Source organism: Meriones unguiculatus, chromosome 10 (assembly GCF_030254825.1).
Source record: "Meriones unguiculatus strain TT.TT164.6M chromosome 10, Bangor_MerUng_6.1, whole genome shotgun sequence".
NCBI lineage: Eukaryota > Metazoa > Chordata > Mammalia > Rodentia > Muridae > Meriones > Meriones unguiculatus.
In genome coordinates, this window is record NC_083358.1 from 74445483 (window position 1) to 74462515 (window position 17033).

Here is a 17033-nt window from a genome sequence, read left to right on the forward strand (position 1 = left end):
CTGGTTTTAATTTAAAATCACCATAAACTATTTATAACTTATCAGTAAAATGTACATTTACAGAAAGTCATTCCTAGGTCACGGAAAAATTCTTTGGTTTTGTTTTAGGAAGAGAGAGGAGAAATGAGTCCAGAGCATCAATGTTAAAGTCTTTTAAATATGAGCACATGTCTCTCCATCCCAGAATCCCAAAATGGAGAGTGTTCATGGCCCCCTCCGTTTGTATATTTTATAGCAGATCCAAGTTTGGTTTAAGGTTTTGCAAAGACTTACTGGCTTTCATAGACGTTGCCTAGTGGTCGAGTTACATCCTTACTGGAACTTGAATGTGAATCACTTCCTATCCATGGCCTGAAGTCAACTGCTGTCTTCAATAAAGCTGTGTGAAATAGTGAAATTTTAAACTTGAACTCAGTATATGACTAGTTGTGAAATAACGTTTCTTGATCATTCTTGTTTATCCTGAAGCTGACAGACAGGTGTGCATTATTCTTCCAGAGGCCTCCAATGAGGTCAGAAGAAAAATACAACACACAGGCCATGAACACTGTGCTATGAGCTCTAGTAACACAGCTGTTCTTAATTTCTAAAACCAAGGCCTACAGTCAGGACCATAGAGCTGTGGCTCTGAAATTCAGAAACAAATTAGGAGGAGAAGCCCACGCAGGAAGAGCAGAAGCCAACACGGCTCAACCTTACCACCATCATTCCTCTTTCTAGCTAGAGATAAAGGATTCCCAAGTTCCATAAATTGCCTATTCCAACATCAGCAGACATGGTAGGAAAGAAGTGTGTATTTATAAATGAACAATTTCTGGGATCGCATGTGACAAGTATTGCTAAACAAAACAAAACAAAAACAGGAATCTCTGTAGCAAATTGACAAAGTTATTTCTAACCCTAATAAATCATATAGTCTTTTAGGTAGCATAAGCATTAACAATATATTAATTGTATATTAATACTGTAAGCTAATGCCCTAGTGTCACTGAAGCAGGATCAGTGTTAGAATGCCCAAATCCAAAGATGTTCAAGTCCCCTATGTAAAATTGAATACTATTTACATGTAGTCTATAGATTCTCTCTTACATTTTAAAAACTTTCTGGGTTTCTGGTTTACTGATACAATGCAAATGCTATGTGAATAGTTGTTATAATGGCCTCTCCAGAGAAGAGTGACAAAAATAAGTCTGCATGGGTTAATACTGACACATTTAATTTTTCAAATATTTCCAATCCCCAGTTGGCTGAGTGGGGAGAAATACATTCTCTCCGCAAGATGTCGCATCTTAAAATATTGCATTCATTATATGCCACATCATAGATCCTCCAGGACAAATGATCTACAGAGGCAACTGTAATTACAAAACCACTATTAGACCATGACCAGAGAGAACTGGCAGAACAGAAAGACAAACTGTTTCAGCTGGGTTAGGAGCAGGATCCTCTGAGGAGATCCAAGAGCAAGGAAATGGCAAGCTGTGTCACAGGGCATGGGAGTCAGGGAGCACCTTCCCCAAGCACTTTGTAACATGCTGGCCAAAGGAAGAAAGAGGGAAAGAAAGAAAGAAAGAAAGAAAGAAAGAAAGAAAGAAAGAAAGAAAGAAAGAAAGAAAGAAAGAAAGAGGGAAGAAGGGAGTGAGGGAGGAAGAGAGGAAGGGAGGGAAGGAGGGAAGGAGGGAAGGAGGGAAAGAAAAACCAGCAAGACTTGCATTCCCAGATCTGGAACCTATGCACATGTAGTGAAAATCAGTATGCAAACATCCCGGGAGAAAACAACAACAACAACGGTCCCTTTCTCCCTGTCATCATCACATCTTACCACTGGGCACATAATTTATGGTCTGTGCTACAGAAACTAATTTATCTTGAAAGATATGGGCTAACTTGTACAACACTTTCTTCTCATTGAAGAGGGCACAGCTCATTCCCTCATCTGTGTTATTCTGTCATCTCTCCATATCATGGAGTTGCCAACCTGGTGAAGCAGATGAACCCCTTTTCCCGATGTGATCATGGAACCACAACACAAAGGCATTTGGATTTCCTAGCAGGGAACACTCACTGTTAGCCACACTCTGCCCATCTACATGAAATCCAAAGAACAAATAGGGCTTGAGGAACTAGGTCACACCTATCACATTTTATGTTCCAAGACAATTAATTAGGTTGAAATCTTCCAATGTAAATACACATTTTATGAAACTGGAAACAGAATCTTGATAATGATTCCCGGACCCCAGCATGACAACAAGGATTATATGTTCCTGTCTGTGAGATAAATAAAAAACGATTAAAAAAAATCCATAAACATTGCAAAACATTCTTTTGGCCTGAGGCAGGAACTCAAATAATGAAGATTTATTTCGGAGCACTGAGTCTGGCATATTCAGTATTTGTTTGTTTATGGATCCATCTTTCAGATCAGGTTACAAAGAAGCAGAACATGTATGTGACCCGCTGCTAAATGCCTGTCCTTGTTTCCTTGCCTAGGAAAATGAATAGCATAATTCATTTTCACTCCAGTACTATGGAGAATTCATAGTGCAAGATCCAGTAAAGACCCATTTGCTGCTGGAGTGAAGCAGCTGTGCAGACAGTTACATCTCTGATTTTAAGTGACAAGGTAGATGAAGACATATTATTCTGATAGTTACTCGGTCTACTGTGCGTTAGCCAGTAATGGAAAAAGACGGCTATCATTCTCTCATCCTCCTCCAGACAGCCCCCAAAGTACTGATAATGACCATGACCCTTTTCCATGTTTCCTGGAAACCCTATTTAAGTTTATAAATTTCATTTTAAGGAGTGTGACCACATTTGGTGTGTTTACTTCCTTTCCGACAATTTTTGCCCTTAAAACCCCTAACACAAATCAAGTCCTTAAAAATAAGTTTAATAGGCACTTTGTGCAAAGACTGTGGAATTCGCCGATCTGTCAAGGTGCCAGGAGGCAGGAGAGCCTGAAGCCAGCTGCAGTGTGGATTTGTAGATCCTGGCTTTACTTAAGGAGCTCAAACCTCCCTCAGACTGGTCACCTTTCAGATGGACTCTTTCATACTTATGTATTTCGTAGACATTGTTTTTCCTGGAACTGAGACATGGAGTGTGAAAATGCTATCATAAGTGATTTTATCTGTGATATACCCAGTGCTGTTGTCAGAAGGTTAAGATACATCATGGGAAAATGTATTTTTAGGAGCCTTCCAGGACAGTTCTACATCCCTCGAAAACCCCAGATTATGGGCACTGTGCCCCGTCACTTCTTATTCAGTAAGGTTGCCATGGAAATCTCATGGTGGGTAGCCGCTAGAACCATTCCCAGCAGAGACTAGACAAGTGACTCAGCAGTTAAGAGTGAGTTCTGCTCTCAAAGCAGACCTGAGTTCGGAGCCCCCATGTCAGAAGACTCACAAGTTCCAGGATACACAACACCTTCTAATACTTACTCTCATATGCAAATAACCCACACAGACATACATGTATATAATAATTAAAATTGAAGCAAATCTTAAGGAAAGGAATCATCCCAAGCAATAGTTAAGATAGGTTTTTGTTGTTGTTGTTGTTGTTGTTTTAATGCAGTACACAGCTAAGCCAACTCAACTAGAAAGGTTGTGGTACTCAGAGTGTGTTTTGGGATGCAAAGCACAAAAGAAGGCTTTGACCCCTGGCTGGAAAGAGCTCAAGTGCCTTCTCCTCGTGTTGTCAATAATCGGCTTTGGTAATAGACCCCATCTAAAGCAGAAGCACAGATTTGAGCACTTAGGATTTTAGACTTCCTCTCACCACAGAAATACCCAAAGATTGAGTCTGTGTATAAGCATGGCTTGTTCTTCAGCCATGGACTCTCAGGGACTATTCTGCAGTGTTAAAAGTACCAGCCTCCAACAACCAGAGAGCACCAGTTATAGCTCAGGAGCCAATGGGAAGCCTCGGCTTTCATATCCTGAAGCTGCTACGAAGGCAGTGAAGACACTGGAACACTGCCATGCCTTCACTGCCTGGAGGCTACACCCTGGAACACTGCTATGCCTTCACTAACTCAGTGAGCCTACTGTATGCTGGGAGCTTTCTGCTGCTGTATAATTTACTCACCACATAGGAAAGACTGATTGATGGGCACTACTACAATTAAAACAGGCAAGACGTTCAGGGGCGGAGTTGCACAGTAAGTTGGCTATAGGTGACAGTAACGTGCTACACAATTTGTAAAACCGAAAAAGACCTTGAACGTTTTTAACACGAAAGAAATAGAAAGCCCGAGGCTGGAAAGATGGCTCAGTAGATCAAATACTTGCTGAATAAGCATAAGGACCTGAGTTGAATCCTAGAGATGTCACAAGCCTGTTATGCCAGCATTGGGGAGGTAGAGGCAGGTAGAGCCACTGAGTTTAAAGCTACTTAGCCAGTGTAACCTATCAGTGAGTGTTCGATTCAGTGAGAAACCTTATCTCAAAAAAATAAGGTAGATAGGGATCAAGGAGGATACCAACCAACATTGACCTCTGTTTCCACATGTACACTCACAGGTGCACAAAGGCATATCACACACACACTCCTTTGTAAGCATACACAAAAATGAAATGACTAATTCCAGCACTCAGGAGGCAAGTGGATCAGGAGTTTACAATCAGTATCATGTAACCTGGGCTACAGAAGGCCATGTTTCAAAAAGACACTTTTTTAAAAATAAAAATATTTGAGAAACTAGGTACAGTCACCCTGACTTAAACATTGTACAATGCATACATTGATAAAAACATAAACATGCTATACCATTAATGGTGATATAAACATTTTATGTTTTCAGTATATTCGTTAAAAACACATTTAAAAGCCAACATGGCCCGGCATGCCTAAAATTCAAATGCTTGGGAAGCTGGGACAGGAGGATTGCCAAGAGTTTGGGGTCTGAGCTTGATAGACAGAATCTGGCTCTAATGGATCCTTTTTTAATAAATCTAAAAATAAATATTGACTGCTAATATTGAGTCAGCCTCTCCGCTCACCCTACCCAATTCCAAGTGGCTGTTATCCCATCCTCTAAACTAATTTCCCTAGTTCTTTTTTGTTGTTGTTGTTATTCTGTACACTACATTTTCTATAAGTTGGCCAAAATTATATGTCTGTGTAACTGTAAATATATTTTAAAAAATGTATATGTATGGCCAGTGAGCTGTGCGAGTGAGTGAGCTTGCCTGGAGCAAGAGTAAAGAAGTCAAGACATATCCACACCCTGAAAATCTCCCCCTGAGACTGGCAGGAGTAAGGCAGCTTCCTCCCTGCCCTGGGCCTGCATGTTGTGGTACACGTAGCATTGTGCCTGCCACCTCTGCTACCCCTGAGGTGGTCCTCTGTAGCCTGGTAGCCAGGGCACAGGTTAAACTTCCTCTCTCCTTATAAGATGTCCAGCAAGTGACTCATGACCAAACCTTTGGCAGAGTACAGGGAATCATAAGAAAGAAGGGGAGTTAGTCTGATGGGGAAAGGATAGGAGCTCCACAAGGACCAAATATATCTGAGCACAGGGTCTTTTCTGAGACTGACATTCAACCAAGGACCATGTATGGATATAACCTAGAACCTCCACTCAGATGTAGCCTGTGGTAGCTCAGTAACCAATTGGTTTCCCAAAGTGAGGGGAACAGGGACTATTTCTAACAGGAACTCAATGGCTGGCTCTTTGGTCTCCCCACCCCCGAAGGGAGGAGCAGTCCTGTTAGGCCACAGAGGAGGGCTTTGCAGCCAGTCCTGAAGATACCTGATAAAACAGGATCAGATTAATGGGGAGGAGGTCCCCCCTATCAGTGGACTTGGAAAGGGGCACGGTGGAGATGAGGGAGGGAGGGAGGGACTGGGAGGGAGTGAGGGATCGGGACACGGCTGGGATACAGAGTTAATAAAATGTAACTGATAAAAAAAAAATTTAAAAAAAAGAATTTAAAAAAAAAAATGTCCAGCAAGCACCCGGAACTCCTCTTGACGCAAACGAAGCATTCCCAGCACTTCATCCCCAACAAATGATGTACAGTCACCCCCAAAACCCCTGCCCACTCCCCATTATTTATATAGCCCCACCCCCACCCCCACCCCCAATAAAAAGAGCTGTTTCACTGAAATCTGTCTCTGGAGAGGAAGTTTCTCCTGCACTCAAACCAGAGATCCTGCTGATATATAATATATATGTATACATATATATTTCACACTATACATATTTATACCATAGCGACATATACTTACACTGTATATGTACATATAGTGTAAATCAGGTTGTTTTGTTTCCTATTGGACTTACTCTAAGTCAGTGGTTCTCAACCCCAGACAATGTTTTTCTAGAGACATTTGACTGCCTGCAGACAGTTTTAATTGCCAGGAGTAAGGGTTGCTGGAGTCTGCTGGGCAGAAGCCAGAGAAGAGTACCCTGTGATGCGTGTCACAGCCTTTGAACTAGAGAATTATCTGCTGTTGCTGCTAATCCCCCAGGCTAAGTCAAAGTCCTTGGCTAAATTTCTAAGTCGATAAATGCGCTTCACTTCTCTCAGCATAGCAGGGTCCTGCTTAAGCGTGTGAATCTAGATTCAAAGATCGCACCCTCAGAGACAACCTTACGCTTCTCATGTATAGTGTGTCCATACCATCCTCTTGAGTCTCCAGCCTAGCCATGTACCCAAGACTTTGAAATTTCCTTGTTCATTTACTTACATCACATGTTCCTCTTGCAATGTGGGTGCCAGGGGGATGGAGAGTGGCTAGAGACAGTCTCTCTTCTGGACTCTAACCCAAAAACTCTCCAGTCTTTCTGCCTTCAGTAGATGAAGGCTCAGTGAGACCATTATGCAGGAAAGAGACGGGTTAAAAAGTAGGATTATAGAGTTGACAGAAAAGTGAGGGAACATGAGTACAAACAGGCACATTTAGACTTAGGGAAAGTAGTAGTTGGCAGCTAACGCTTGTTTAGTTCAAAGTACTGTTCCAAAATTTTAAACAGATTCACCAAGTTAAACTCAGAAGCATCAGGATGCCTCCTGCCCCATGAACTATGTCACGGGCGCCACAGGATGCTCGTGACTTGGGACAGGGAAGGCAAACATGAAGTCAAGGGACTTGTTCAAGCTCTAGCATTGCAACGCAGGCCTTCCGCTTCTCAGCCTCTTTTAACCTCCGCGCTGCGTGACTAAAACCTGTCTGTCTGTGGTTGCACAATACCAGGAACACCCATCATGCCCTTCTCCTCTGATCTTTCGAGTTCTCTTTGAAATGTGACGTTCTGAGAATATGATAGCCAACATATGAAAATGGCCATTAATATATATATATTTAAATACAAGGAGATTACAATTAGACTGATATTAAGTTTCTAGATAAGCGTGCTTGATCCATGTGTAAGGAATAGTTTCTGCAAATGCAACTACTATAGAAGGCTAACCCAGAGGCGTGTGCTTTAAGACTGAGTCCCCCTAAATGCCTTTTGAATTTCTTCTGCAGATGGGTTAGAAATAGTCCTACTTTACTCTGGTTTGCTTTGAAGCCAATGATCCAACACAGGGCTTGCCCTATTTGAAGATACTGCAAATTCTCCACCAGGACAGTAGCAAGCAAATAAATGGAGTTCTTTTCTAGCTTCTTGCTTTTTGTTCTGAAAAAATCATGCAGTAATATTAAGATGTCCCCATACCAAGATTTAAAACACATGGCTTCATTTTCAGAGGCTCATCATATCCTCCCCTCATATTAACAGGAAGCAGGACTCAAAATCTCTGATCCCTGTGATATTATTATGACCACAGAAGAAAACCTGGGAAAACTGCGCTTCACCCTGCAGCTGTTGGGCCTTGCATTTTATTTTGAAAATGCTGACGGTACATTCTATTAACCATTTTCAGTTGATGTGTATTGAAGCCACAGTGCTGATGATAGGTAGACATAACTTCATCTCAAGGACCTTGTCCCTACACCTCTCTGTTAGATGAGCCTCGCCATTTCTATGTAGTAACCTCCTCAGTACCATCTTCTCCTACCCACAAAGTTCCTAGTTACACACACACACACACCTCCAAATGACTTAGTTCTTTATTTTTTATCTATTTGCATGCATGCACACGTGAGTGTGTGTGTGTGTGTGTGTGTGTGATAACTAGTAATGATTCTTTTTGGACTATTGAATAGGCAAGAGATAATCCTCCCACTTGAAATAGTACCTCAAAATACACAACATCATTGAGACTTTGCTGGATAATGGGAGAGGCTTGGCTATGAATTTAAAGTGCTGCCTCACTAAAATGAGGATAAGTCACAAGAGTTAGTAAACGCGTCCTGCGTTAAGAGGTGGTTATATAGACATCTGCCATTAGGAACCGTTATGTAATGTAAGAAGATTTTTATTACTGAGATGCCTATACGGGTATGTGTGCATGTGCATCAACAATGTGTGTATGCCTATGACATACAGACATGCACTTAACCTTTAAACTCACCAGGCTGGTGATCTATACGTAATTCTTTGTGTGAGGAGCGGAGAGTAAGTGGGTGTGTGGGTATGTGGGAGTGGATAGTGTAGGTGTGGGTGTGTGATGTGTGTGCTCATGTGGAGGCCAAGGGAGAGCAGAGCACCGGGTGTTTTCCCCACCATCATCTGCCTTACTACCTGAAGACGCTGAACTGTAAACTGGCTATTTTGGCTAGTCTAGCTGTCTAGCAAGCTTGTGGAATAGACCTGTCCCCACCCCTACCCTCACCCTCATTCCCAGTGCAGGTACGCTGACTTACTATGTGGGCAGTGGGCACTCACAGACACCAAGTTTTTATGACAAGCACCCTTAACCACTAAGCCATTCCTCAGCCTACGTGATTCCTTTAATGTTAAACTATTAACTCCGTAAAATAGTTTGTTCCTGGGGATAGTAGAACCCAGACTCAAAGAAGTCAACTTCTAAAAGCCCTCAGTTCATTTTACATGAAGGGGTACCTTCATACAGAAAAGATTTTACTTAGATCTTGGAGATTCTATTCTAAGTCATAGACTAGCTGAGAAGATATTATGACAGAGAATCCAGTGGGCATGAAGGCAGACAGCTTCTAGAATAGGGAGAGGGGCCAAGAGGAAGATATGGGAGAGGAAGGACGGCCAATGTCCTTGTTTTTCCTGAACTATGAATCAAAATGAGCCTTTCTTCCCAGAGCTTGCTTCTTATCAGGTATTGGGTCACCATGTTTTATGATTGGTTTTAATGGCAACTTGCCACAAATTAGAATCACCTGAATAGGGGCTCTCCCCTCAGAAACTGTCCTGATCACCTTTATTGGTGCCACCTTCAGGTAGCAGCCCAGATAAAAGAGGGCATTTCGGGAGGAAGTTTATTCTGCCTTTGGCTTGGTTGGTTTTTCCTCAGGGTGGGGCAGAGGTGATTTTCCCCATTGTTGCTGCTGCTGCTGATTCTTTCACTGATAGCAGAATCAGCATTTCCACATTTTCATCATGGAACAGGGACCACCAGCTCTCCAGGAAGGACCTGGGCTTCTGGTGCCAGTGTGGAACTACTGAGGCACCCTGCCTTGTGAACTGAGCGACTACGGGTCATCTGTGCCCACAGCGAGAGATAGACCCTCATCCTGGGACTGCTTCAACTATTGAGGCACCCACCTCAGTAACCCTGTACTTTGGCACAGGTGCTATTTGTCTTTTGTCATTGTTTTAAAGTAAAGTTCAATTGATATGTATATGATCCATAATTTGTTATATATATATATATGTATATCATACATTTATATTATGGCATAATAAATCATACCATCATATCACAGCAACCTGAAAACAAAAGCAAACTGCTACTGCTAGAAAGTAAATAAGGTAAAGTCTGATGTTTTATTAACATTAAAAATGTTAACTCAGAAGTAGACACATTTTTATGTGTTGACAGGAGCCAATGAAGATCTGACAAAGTAAATTTAATCATAGAAAATAATCAAGATGGAAACACAGCACATAAGACCTGAACTATCTCTGATGGCCTGGAGGCACCAACAGGGCCAAGAGAGATTACAGCGATAAGCAAACAGTGCTTCCGGAAGTTGTACAACATGCTGAATATCCATGATAAGAGCCTTGTGGAAAACACTGAGGAAGATGGACAGGCCACTTGCAGCCATAGCTGACTATCCCAGGAGCTCAAGCTCCCTCTCAACTATCTTTAGGGCTAAGACCAACTATAGCTTGCAACCAGTAGCTAGCTCTCTCTTCCCATCTGGTGTTCTTCAGAGTAAAGCGTAACAGAGCTTTAAGGAACTGAGACCTGAGTTCAAAATTCAAAATACAAAGGGAACATCTTTCATAACAACAAACATCTTGCATAAGCCCCCATAAAAGAGAAATAACCTCCGCCTCTCATCCATCATTCATGTACACTACTGACTAAATTTTTCATCCATACTCACAAGCTTTTTCTCTATCATTTTAGCCCTAAATCTTATGGCTCATAAAATGGGATGTATCCCAGATGAGGATTTTCTGGTCACATGGAAGGACATTCCTGGATCACTCTGAACCCACAGGTAACAGTGAGTGATGAATATACTTGGCTCAGACACCACATATCCCGTTGCAGGCTTTTTATTTTGCAAGCTGTCCATACTGCAGTGTGAAAATTCCTATTAGATTCCCCAGAGCCTTGAAGAAGATAAAAGATCTTAGCAGCCTTCCATGTGAGGCAGTCCACAGAAATATGGATTCAACTACAGGAAATAATAGAGAATCACCATTGTAAACTATTTGTGCCTGGGGCCAACCCACAGAATAATGCAATAATAGACATTCTACATTAGAGCTGTATATTACAATACCCAGGTCAGGCTACTCCCAGGGGCCCAGCTAGGGTTACTTTGGGTGCATTGTGGAAGGCTGCAGCTGGCCCACCGTTCAGTTGTCTCGCAAAATGAACTTTCACTATTTCCTTTAATAACCCTCAACCCCTGCCTTGGAGGGTTATAGTCTTTCCAAATTTCAGTTTTTGATCCCTTCCAATGCCTATTTCAGAGAAAGATTAAAATATAAATAAATAAAATCCCACACTGATATGGACTTATACCTAGATTTTCTTATGTAGCTTTTGCCTTTCCTTTTTCTCTGAAACCCTGCTACCCTGTCAGATTCCCTCAAGGAATTCTGAGATCTGAAATAGACACATTGTAATAGAGAAAACAGATGACTACGCTGGGTGCTGGAGCTGGGCCTTATTCTACTGTTCGCAGATTTAGTAAGAAGGAAGGGGGGGTTCTACTGCTTTGTTCTTCTTGCCCCACTCAAAATTATCTAACAGGATACTTCCGTGGCTTCTGCTTGCCACCTGAAAAATGATTCACTTTAAATCTAGTCCAGGAATTCAAACTAATTTATCAATTCTTGCACAATATCGCTCTGTTGTCACAACAAATGAAGCCCATGGTACAATTTTATCTTTATCTAAGTCCTTTAACGCCACAAACCCATATTCTTATTAAACTCACATTCAATATTAAAGAGTCTGTGGCTGGTGTCAGGAATTATGCGCACAACTGATACAGACCAAATTTCGGTTACATGCACAGAGAGGACCTGCGGACTTTTAGTCCCAGCTCAATGAAGAAAGCAGCAGCTTTGTTGACAGTGGTTTCAGTTTGAAGTCTACCGTACTGCAGTCAGTCATGGAGGGAGAGTTGCCTGCCCTTACCAAAGCTAGAAATGAAGTATCTGCTGAAAGTTGTAATTACCAAAGAAAACATGATGCCACTGATGGTGAGAGAGCATCAAATCGCATTCACAACACTGCTTTAAACGTCTCTTTCTTTAGGCGCAGTAAAACAGCTGTGTCACGTAAACGAGAGGCTAGTGGCCTTGGGCTATCTATCTCCACTCTTTCAGCTCCTACATGAAGAACTGCAGTGTAACGGGGTCCTACCTTAGAAACCTAATTTTCGTAATGTAGAGTCAGGTCTCAACCAGTTACGAGCACCTGAGCTTGCCAGCCAGTCCCGGGCAGCTAACTAATGAGATAGCACAAACTAGGAAACTTTCTGTCATCGAAATACTACCGCGCTCTTTGGACGAGTGTTCTGCCCCAGAGGGGGGGGGGGCGCAGAGCGGAACTCTGAAATCATGTAGTTTCCGTGCTACTTGGTTCATAATTCGCTTAGTTTGGTTTGGTTTTATTTACTGTTAGTGATGAGCTGGGGAGGGGTGTTCGAATCCTACCAACTTGGTCAAATAAATTTTTCTTTCTCTTTTAACACACATTTTTCCATTTTAATGAAGTTACTTATTGGGCTAAAGTAACTTAGTAAACAAAGTTATTCCTTACAGTTTTGTTTTTTTGTTTTTTTTTGTTTTTTTTTTTTTTTTTAAGATGTTAGTTTGAGTCCCCTAACAAGCAGATATCAAGACAGGCACTAGAGGTATGCCGGAGGTATTTTTTAAGACCGCTCTCAACTGCCGTTGCTTCCTCACATCAAATTCTTGCCTGATCTCCTCCACTTATATTTGAGCTGGTCAAACAACCATTTTTGTTCTACAAGTAGAATATGAAAAATTGACACAAATGAGTTTTTATGTCTGTGATTAAACTAGAAAATGTTGAAACCTTGCCAGAAAACTCCCTTTTACTCACTTTGACAAAATAAGCCATTACAATGCGGAGATCCATGTGGCTCTAAGCAAGGAGACTAGGCAAGGAGACAAGGTAAGGTCTCCATTGAGAAGTCAACAAGGAGCTGAGGACCCAAGAAATCATTCTGAGGACTAGGGAAGGGGAGTGGTGGGAGAGGGAGGGTGGGACCAGGATGAGATGAGGCAGGTCAAGATTTAAGTAATAAATTTTTTAAAAACGGAATTTAATAAAGCTACTATGAACATGGTTGAGCAAATGTCCTTTTTGTGTACTTGAGCCTCTTTTGGATATGTGCCTAGGAGTGGTATAGCTCGATCTTTTTTTTTTTTTTCAATGCAGTTTATTCAGAAACCTTGAACAATCCTCGGACCCTGGGGAAAGCCAGCCCACAGCTTAAATAGCCTCTGGGTAGCCAACCCAGGCGTGCCACGTGGGCAATGCAGATAGGTCCACATACATGGAAGCAAGCCAGATCCTCAGCCTTAGCCAAATGTGGAATTGTTCGTGACAGAGAGCACTCACCATCAGGAAGGTGGAAGGCAGAAACCAGCTCTTGAGGAAGCACTATTCCTAATTGTCTGAAAAAGCACCAGATTGACTTCCAAAGTGGTTGTACAAGTTTACATTCCCACCAGCAGTGGAGGAGGGTTCCCCTTTCTCCACATCCTCTCCAGCATGCGTTGTCACTTGAGTTTTTTATCTTAGCCATTCTGATGGGTGTAAGGTAAAATCTCAGGGTCGTTTTGATTTGCATCTCCCTGATGACTAAGGTTGTTGAACATTTCTTTAGTGTTTGTCTGTCATTCTATATTCCTCTATTGAGAATTCTCTGTACCCCATTTTTTAATTGGTTTGCTTGATTTGTTGCTTTTTAACTTCTTGAGTTCTTTAATATATTCTGGATATTAGCCCTCTGTCAGATATGGGGTTGGTGAAGATCCTTTCCCAATCTGTAGGCTGTCATTTTGTTCTGACGACAGTATCCTTTGCTTTACAGAAGCTTTTCAGTTTCATGAGGTCCCACTTATTGGTTGTTGATCTTAGAGCCTGTGCTGTTGGTATTCTGTTCCGAAGCCATCTCCTATGTCAGTGAATTCAAGGCTCTTCCCCACTTTTTTATCTAACAAGTTTAGTGTTTCTGTTTTTATACTGAAGTCTTTGATCCACTTGGATTTTAGTTTTATGCAGGGTATTAAGTATGGAACTATCCCTGCACAGAAGTAGCCCATGGCAGCTCAGTGTCCAAGAGGGTTCCCCAGTAATAGGAACAGGGACTGTCTCTGACATGAACTCATGGGCTGGCCCTTTGGCCACCTCCACCTGAGCGGGGAGCAGCCTTACCAGTCCACAGAGGAAGACAATGAAGCCAGTCCTGGTGAGAACTGGTAGACTAGGGTCAGAGGGGAGGAGGACCTCCCCTATCACTGGACTGGGGGAGGCACATAGGAGGAGGGAAGGAGGATGGAATTGGGAGAGGAGGGGAGAGGGAGGGCTACAGCTGGTATACAAAGTGAATAAACTGTAATTAATGAATGTAAAATAAAAAAAATTTAAAGCACAAAATAAACTTTGAAAAAAAAAACATAATTTAAATTAAAAAAAAAAAAAAAAAAAAACTAAGCCCTCTAGGTTTTTCTGTAGTTGAGCCTGAGATGAGATCCAAGTACCAGCTAACCTTCATTACCATCTTAGAAGAGACTCCACACTGAGGGATAAAAACACTAACCAAAAGCAACTCAGGGAAGAAAGGGTTTATTGGGCTTCCAAACCCCAAGGACTGAACTCTGTCCCTTCTTTCAGGGAAGCCAGAGCAAGAACTGAACGGGAGCAGAGGCAGGAACTGTGGAGGACTGCTGCCTGCTGGCATGCCTCCAGACTCATTCAGCTACCTTCCTTATACCTTCTAAGACCACCTGCCCAGGGGTGGCCTTATTCATGGTGGGCTGGGTGCTCCTGCATCAGCCAGCAATCAAGGATGGTTATTCTGACATGCCTCCAGGGAAAGCTGATGAAGACATTTTCTCAACCGAAGTTTCCTCCTCCCAGGGGACTGTAGTTTGTGTCAAGTTGGCAAAAAGTAACTGCTGCAACTCAGCCCTTGTCCTTGACACACAAAACCATCACTATTAAACCGTAACTGTTCCTTTCTCATTGGTTCCCCAGACCTCACATTAATATCACAATATAGAACACAGGATAACTACAAAAGTCCCATAGGCTTTAAAAATTCCACCATTTTAGAAGTTCAACGTCTTGCTAAAATATCCAAAGTTGTCTTAATTGTGAGTTTCTATAAAAGTTAAAAAGAAAAAAAAAAAGTTAAGTAGTTTCTTACTCCGAGAGGGAAGAGCCAGGACACAGTTATGATCAGATCAGAGCAAAATCAAGTGTAGCAGTGTAAACAGTTCAACACCTAATATTTGGGACTCACTCAAGATCTTCTAGACTCCAAAGGCTTGGGCAACTCTGCTTCCATGACACCTCCAATACCCCGTCTCCACTATGGCTTAAGCTGCCTCTTTGCTTCTCTTTAGGGACTCCAAACATGCCACATAATGACAAGTCTCATGCTCCCCATGACCCTCCATGCCTTCAAAATTAGTGCGTAGGAGAGGCAGTCACACATTTACTAGGTTCTGCTTCTAGTTTGACGTTCAGCCTCGGCCCCACCTGGGCCGCATCTTCTGCGCGCTGACTCTGAGGAAATGCTTCCCAGAAGATTTCATCTCAATGATGCTCAATGATGCTGGTCTCTTATTAAGCACAATTGTTTAGCTCCGGCTAAGCAGCATCAATTATGTGCTGGTCTTTTATGAACCACAGACAATTCTTTAGCTCCAGTTGACTAGAAACTAAAGATTCTTAGTTCAAATATATCACACGAGCAGCCCAAATAGAAGTCTTTGCTTCCTTCTGACAGTTCACAAGCCAAGCCTTCATTGTTTGGGTTTCTCTCAACACCCTTATCTTTCAACCCCCCACATAAGAATCCATTAAGCTTTGAGCACTAATGGCTTTTCCATCCCATTTTTTCCAAACGTTTCCACACTTCTCATAAAATAACATGGTCAGGATTGTCATAGTAATAGCTCACACTCTGGAACCAATTCCTGCCCAGTTTTCTTCTCTATTAATGTGATAAAACACTGACCAAAAGCAATTTGTGGAAGAAAAGGCTTATTTAGCTTTCAAGTCCAGATCACAATTAATCAATGAGGGAAGCCAGGACAAGAACCCACACAGGAGCCGAGGCAGAAATCATGAAGGAAAGCTGTTAACTGTGTGACTTTCAGCCTCACAGTCAGTTACCTTTTTTATACCTTCTAAGACCACCAACCCAGGGGTGCCATTATCCACAGTGGGTTGAATCCTCCCTCATCGATCAACAACCAAGATAATGCCACTCAGACCTGCCTTTAGGTCCATCTTCTAGAGGCATATTCTCAAAGTTCTTTCATCCAAACGTGACGGCAGTTTGTGTCAGGTTGGCAAAAACTAACCAGCATACCATGATTGTGATAACTGAGTGATGATAAAAGTGTGCTTGTTAGAAGATGCTCACTTGTACAGGAGTGGTTAAAGTCCTAAGTGAATGTGTGTCATTGACGTGAACACGACGGTGTCAAGGACCCAGTGCCCCCAGCCTATGGGAACGGCAAGGCTTCCCGGATCAGGCTCAAAGGAATAACCAAACCTCCCTCTGGTCAAGTACAGATGCTACAGATGATTGAGTGTTAGCTAGAACCAGCGTATGAGGAAACTATATACCACAGCTTCCTCCTCCCAGTTCACTACAACCTGACCCTGTTCCCTACCAGGCCTCCTAGCCACCTAGGTTAGCTTAACCCAATGCATCCTACTCGAGCTGCCTATAATAAACCCACTTCTTCTTTCAGCTGGACACAATCAATCTATCTTCTCACCTCATGCGATGCAGTAAACACCCTGAGGTTCCAGGCGGCTACCACTGCTGCTTCCCCATCACAGCCCACAGCCCACCCAATCCCAGCTTTTCTCTGTGTGTCTGTGTGTCTGTCCTTTCTTCATCCCCTCATCTCCCCAGTCAGGTCGAGTCTGAAGCCATGCACGTCATGGCACACTGAAAGAGATAATTTATTACATGGCAATACATAAAAAAAAATACAACACATAAATAATTGTATTTGGGGAAAGGAAATAGTTGCTTCTAGCTGTTGCAAGTCAGATAGCTGATAAAGGAGAAACACAGGCTGGACAAACATCAGACCATGGAATAAACCTAAGTGAAGAAGTCCCACATCTCTGTTTCTCTTTTTTAATTTTTATTTTTTATATTAATTACAGTTTTTTCACTTTGTCTCCCAGCTCTACCCCCTCCCTTCTTCCCTCCCAACCCCACCCTCTCTCCCTCATCTC